The sequence below is a fragment of the Lontra canadensis genome, unplaced genomic scaffold (genome assembly GCF_010015895.1).
Source record: "Lontra canadensis isolate GAN:19392208 unplaced genomic scaffold, GSC_riverotter_1.0 scaffold138, whole genome shotgun sequence".
NCBI lineage: Eukaryota > Metazoa > Chordata > Mammalia > Carnivora > Mustelidae > Lontra > Lontra canadensis.
This window is the reverse complement of record NW_022631132.1, coordinates 228,247-234,246: the sequence shown is the minus strand read 5'-3', so window position 1 is coordinate 234,246 and position 6,000 is coordinate 228,247. Positions and strand designations below refer to the sequence as shown.

General features: G+C 38.3%; 1 protein-coding gene across 3 annotated transcripts in view; it reads left to right on the top strand.

Moving 5' to 3' along the window:
- The first annotated feature begins 379 nt into the window (after positions 1-379).
- The window catches only part of ZNF280C (zinc finger protein 280C), a 67,714-nt gene continuing 62,093 nt past the window's right edge, over positions 380-6,000 (top strand). For 2 of the 3 annotated variants that reach the window (XM_032843389.1, XM_032843388.1), the window contains exon 1: positions 380-526. The gene's annotated coding sequence lies outside the window, so the exon portion shown is untranslated. The remainder of the gene's footprint in view (positions 527-6,000) is intronic. The other variant, XM_032843390.1, reaches the window with a different exon arrangement.

Genomic DNA, 6,000 nt, shown 5'->3' with positions numbered 1-6,000 from the left:
TTACTCATCAAGTTTATGTCTTTGCCTCTCAGGTACAGTACTTCTTTTTATTGGTGTTCCTATCTCCTACACACAAGGAAGACCTGGAATTCACATTTTCATGGTCTGCAGCCCAAATTTCAAGATTGCAACTCAGGTTGAACAATGAATTCACTAAGGAGATCGGCATCAGCGTGGGACCCTTACCCTGGCCCTCCACCTACTGCTGGTGGCCCAGAGCGCACAGCCAGAGTGCCTCTGCCTTCGAGAAAGTGTAAGACCATGCACATGTCCGCACCACCCTCCCTCGTCGGTTAGAAAAGAAACCCGGATGTGCAGGGGCGGGGAGGAGTTGGCGTCTACCCATGAGGCAGTGCGCGTAGTTATATACTTTTGCCTTGGTCTGAGGCGCTCATTCCGCGCTGGGAGTCGCCGCAGCAGCCACTATTTCTGTGGCCGCCGCCTAGCGTCTTCGCGCTCCTCCCTTTCCTCCTCCTCTTTCTCCTCCTCCTTCGAGTCCCAGTCACGGCGACCTGCTCTGCTCACGGTAAGTGATCCCCCCGCCCCCGCCTGATTCTCGCTGAAGCCGGCAGCGGCTCCGCCACAAGGCTGTGGCGGCATTGCTCTGAGGGTGGCGGCGCCGGCTTGGCTCTGAGGGGGGCAGGTTGAGGGTCCGGATGCCGGCGTGTGTTGCTAGGATCGCCCAGGGAGCGGGGGAGGGGACGAACTTGGCGGCGCGGTGGCGGGTGGGCCACCATCTTGCGCCAGCCCCGGCGGGGGCGGGGGCGGGGATCTCGGAAGGGTAGCTGCTCGGCGGCAGGGTTTGGCGGCCCTCTCAGGATTTGGGGGCCCTCTCAGGCCGTTGGCCGGGCGGGCCGCCGCCGCCTCCTCACCACTCAGGGCCTGCGCGTCTGTCAGTCCTTAGCCTGGTTTTGGCTTTTCTTTCTGGAGGCAACTCCCTTTGGTCTTTTGTATATTTGATACCAATGTTTGGAGAGACCCGCCCACCCTCAAGTCTCTTCGGTCTTAAGAGACCAGAGAAGGTTCTGAACTTTCTGGCTTCTGGGCCCCTTGGGCCCCTCCTTTCAGTCCTGGTTCCCCCATCCAGATTACTGGTCATTCAGTGCTGATACCCTTGTTCTTGCCAAAGGGACTGTGCTGCTCGTTGTAGAAATCGTGCTCCATTCAGTTATTGTTTAGGAGAAAAGAGCTCTAAGGAGAAACATGGAGTTAGATACACAATTTTTTAACAGTGAGCTTTGCGCATTTTTCTGAGATGGAAAAATTATTTCATTTGGGGGTTTTATCCTTTTCTAGACACAGGGAGTTCCTCTTGTTATCTCAGTATAAGTGCTTTTTGAAGGAGAAATCATAGAAGAAAATGTCAAGTGAGGCAGCTTCTGCAAGCACAGGAGATCTTCATCTAAAGGATTGTCTTTGTTTGCAAAGATTTTTTAGGTTTTTTTTTTTATCTGTGAACTTAAATTTTGCCTTTATCGTTTTCAAGTGTGGACTGGATTTTAATGTGTTTTTGTGCCGTTAAAAATAAAATTGAAACCAAGAAATAGAGTTTCAAACTACAAAAGTCTCCTCTTAACATTTGTGAGATGTCTTGTTTTGGGGGTTACTGTAAAAACTCAAGCTGTCTACTTAAGCAGAAACTTCACTGGGCTTATGAGGGAACTGGTTTGCATATAAAATTAAGTTAGGGCTGTGTGCCTTGGTGCTTTAACATCGGTACAAATTCCACTATAATTGCGTTTTTCATTTGTATATTCATTGATAATCGTTCCTTTTGAGGTGAGCTGTGGAGTGTTGGTAGAACTGTTTAGAAGGTGAGAAGACAGCCTCAAGGAGAAGACTTCCCCTGAGGCCACTTGGTTAGGAAGTGATAGAACCAGTTCTTGAACCTAGGTCTTCTGACTTCTCCAATGCTCAGTTCACTGTATCATGCCTCACTTCTCATGGGAATGAGGTGGTCAAAGAGAATAAACAAGGACACTTTACCTAAAAAAAAAAAAAGATATTTTTCAATTCCCCTTTCCTTTATATTTTCATTTAAGATCTTCATATCTTTTCAACTTTTTAGTATTTAAATGATATCATTATTATTTCCAGCCAGGTTGAAATGTTGAAGAATAGCCCATTCTTCCAGTAGCCCAGTTTTCCATCAGAAAAAGTTGTGATGTTGAAGGGCTCCAAATTTCAGCTTCCCTGTTAACCCACTTTCCTCACTTAAGTTTTCTACTCCAGTCTGATTCCTTCAGCCCAATGTTTTACTACCCAGCACCAGCTTTCTTAGTAAAAAAGAAGAGTTAAGTGGAAAGAGTATATAATTAAGTATTCTTGCTTCTCTCCCATTTGTTTTCTTTATTCAAGAGGACATTTAGAACCATACCAAAAAAAAAAATTGTTGTTGCTGTTGTTATACTGATTGCACAGGAAAAATATTTAGATGAAAAGTGTGTTTTGTGAATAGAAAGTAATCCATAGTTTTAGCGACTGGATATAGGAAACATTGAAAACACAGTTTGTTATTTCAAAAGTAACTTTTCAAAGAACAGAGATACTTATGATATATTCACTAATTAAATATATAACCCTGAATATTTTTTTCTGTCCTCCCGCTTCAGAGAGGGACTTGAAAATGTTTGGTTTTCATAAGGTTTTAAATAATGACTCAGGAAGACGTGGTTTACTCCGTAATTTGTATCAAAAATGTGTTTTTGATTCATTCTCTGCAAAGCAGTTTTCTTTTAAGGAGTGGTTTTATTAATCCACAATATGTCAAGGAAAATAGTGATCACTATCATCTGGATAAAGTGGACCACTTTTTGTTTTATTTTTTATATTTTAAGTCCTTTTACAAATAATTTACATAAAAACAAAGTGAAATCAACTTTATTAAAAATTTAATAAGGATTGAAACATGGTGTACGTCTTTGTGTATATTTGGAAAAAATACATTTTGGAAGCTGATAAAAGAATTCGGCTATCTTTTATTAAACAGATATTAAAGACATTTACAAAATGTATATCAGTGCCACTTTTCTCATTAAATTTTTTGTTTTAGAATAGTTATTTTCATTAAAAATATTTATATGAACATATAATGGGCTTATTATTACTTTAGATAAATTAATACATATTTAATTTTTTCTCATTTTCAATTTCTAATATGGTAAGTATCAATAGATATAATCCATATAAGCAAGCTCATTTGGGTCTTCAAGTTTTTTTTTTTTTTTAAAGATTTTATTTATTTATTTGACAGAGAGAGATCACAGGCAGAAAGGCAGGCAGAGAGAGAGGAGGAAGCAGGCTCCCCGCTGAGCAGAGAGCCCGATGCGGGGCTCGATCCCAGGACCCTGAGATCATGACCCGAGCCGAAGGCAGCGGCTTAACCCACTGAGCCACCCAGGCGCCCCTGGGTCTTCAAGTTTTAAGAATGCAAAGAGGTCCTGAGACATCCTGAGACCAAAAAACGAGAACTACTGATCTAGTGTACGTTATTGGTGACAGTATCTTAACAGTTCGTTGTTTTTTTTTAAAGACTTTATTTATTTATTTGAGAGAGAGAGAGAGAGAGACAAAGAGCGCATGAGAGGGGAGGTTAGAAGGAGAAGCAGACTTCCCATGGAGCTGGAAGCCTGATGTGGGGCTTGATCCCAGGACTCCCAGGGATCATGATCTGAGCTGAAGGCAGTCGCTCAATCAACTGAGCCACCAGGGACCCTTAAACGGTTTTTTATATGAACTAGAATTTCATTTTCTTTTAATGTTTATATTCATCAACTTGTAATATGAGTTCCAGTAAAGAAGGAAAAGTTGAATAAAATAATGTAAATAATTTTTCTTGTGCTTTATTTAATCTTCCTAATAGTGCTGCAAGGAAGATACTACTGTTTTTACTTTATAGGTAGTAAAACTAAGCTCAGAAAGGTTGATTAAACATCCTATAGGTTTGGCAATTAGATAATGGTAGATTCAAAATTCCCAGTTATTCAGCCGCTATGTCATGTGTTTTCATTGTCGTACTCTACTCTTACTTGACATTTTCCGTATTGGATAAGTTTTATTCCTATAAAATGCGAAGTAATTAATAAATACTTCCTGAGGTTACTTTAGTTATTAGTGTTTACAAATATCTTATGAAGCTTATATAAAATATTTATTAATTAATTTGGCTTTGAAAAGCCAATTATTTGTCTTTTCTGCAGATTATGCCTTTTATATATGATGTGCAATAAAAACAAATTCTTGTAGGTAAATTCTTTACCTTGACTATGATATAAAAATTACTTTGCAGAAAGTAAATTTTATAGCACCCCACCCAAAAAACTAGCATAAAAGAAAATGTTTTAAAATATAAGCAATCTTTGCAAAGTATTATTCTAATGAACTTTAGTCATAGTGCCAACTAGCTACTTTCCACAAATAGATGAAATCTGAACGTTGACAGAGAAAACAATTGAAAACCTAAATAAAATAAGGGGAAAATAGAGTTATTAAAGAAATATCTTCTCAAAATATGCCAGGACTTCATGTGTTCAGACTTTCAAAAAAATAATTCCCACAATATAAAATTTTCTTAAACAAAGAAACAAAATGGTGAGCCTAGGTTTTCCTTCTAAATTATATGTGATTTGTTCCTAAAACCTGGTTTGAGAGTTTGAATTATTTAGATGTCAATGTAATTGTCTAAGGAATCAAGGTATAATGCAATGTTTCTTGCATTTGAGTACTGTAGCAATTAATTTCTGTTATAAGAAAACATTTTCATAAACATCTTCCTACTTAAAATGTTTAAAGTATTTCTAGAGCTCTTACACAATCATAAAATTATAATCAAATCGATGCTGTTTGAATCAACTTTAATACATTGAGTGAATAATACCTTTTGATGAAACAAAATCACTGCCTACTTTTATTGCATTTTCATACCTATCTAAACAATGGCAAGATTTTTCTATTTGAATCTTTTAAATACCATCATTTTTATAGCTAGCCATACTGTCATTTGTCAATTTAGTGAAGATGCATCGTTTAGATATTGTCTTCCTATGTTCTTTAGTTTGTTATTAATCAGCAGCAGTAAAAGTGATAGTACTTGATGAAAATGCAGTAGTAAAGACAGACAAAAACAGCAGTACTGATATGATCCAACAGTTTTCTCTTCTGCCTATTTATCTGAAGGAAATGAAAACACTAACTCAAAATTATGTTTGCATCCTCATGTTCATTGCAGCATTTTTTTTTACAATAGCCAAGATATGGAAACAATCAGTGTCCATCATTGGATGAATGAATAAAGAAAATTTGGTGTATCAATATAAAAGGGACTCTTATTCAGCCATAAAGAGGAAGGAAATCCTGTCATTCATGACATCCATGGACCTTGAGGGCTTTATGCTAAGTGAAATAAATCATACAAAGACAAATACTGTATGATCTCACTTATATGTGGAATCTTAAAAAAAAAAAAAGGAACTTATAGATACAGAGAACACATTGGTGGTTGCCAGAGCTGGGGATTAGGGATGGGTGAATTTGGTGAAGATGGCCAAAAGTTACAAACTTCCAGCAATATAAGCCCTGGAGATGTAATGTATATCTTGCTGATTACAGTTAATAAGATTGTATTGTATATTTGAAAGTTTTTAGATAGCAAAACAATATATTGCTTTAGATAGAGCTCTCTTGCACCATCTACAATATATCTTTTCCCCAGAGGTCTATTAGTTTGAAAAATATGGGGGTAATAAGCCACTGGTAAGTGTGTTATTACTCTTGAATGCAAGTACTAGAAACCTCACTCAAGGTAGATAAAACCAAAAAATGAACAATTATTCCTTCTCTTTTTTAAAAAATTTTTAAAAGATGTTTATTTATTGATTTGACAGAGAGAGACACAGAGAGAGAAGGAACACAAGCAGGGGGAGTGGGAGAGGGAGAAGCAGGCTTCCCGCTGACCAGGGAGCCCAATGTGAGGCTCCATCCCAGGACCCTGGGATCATGACC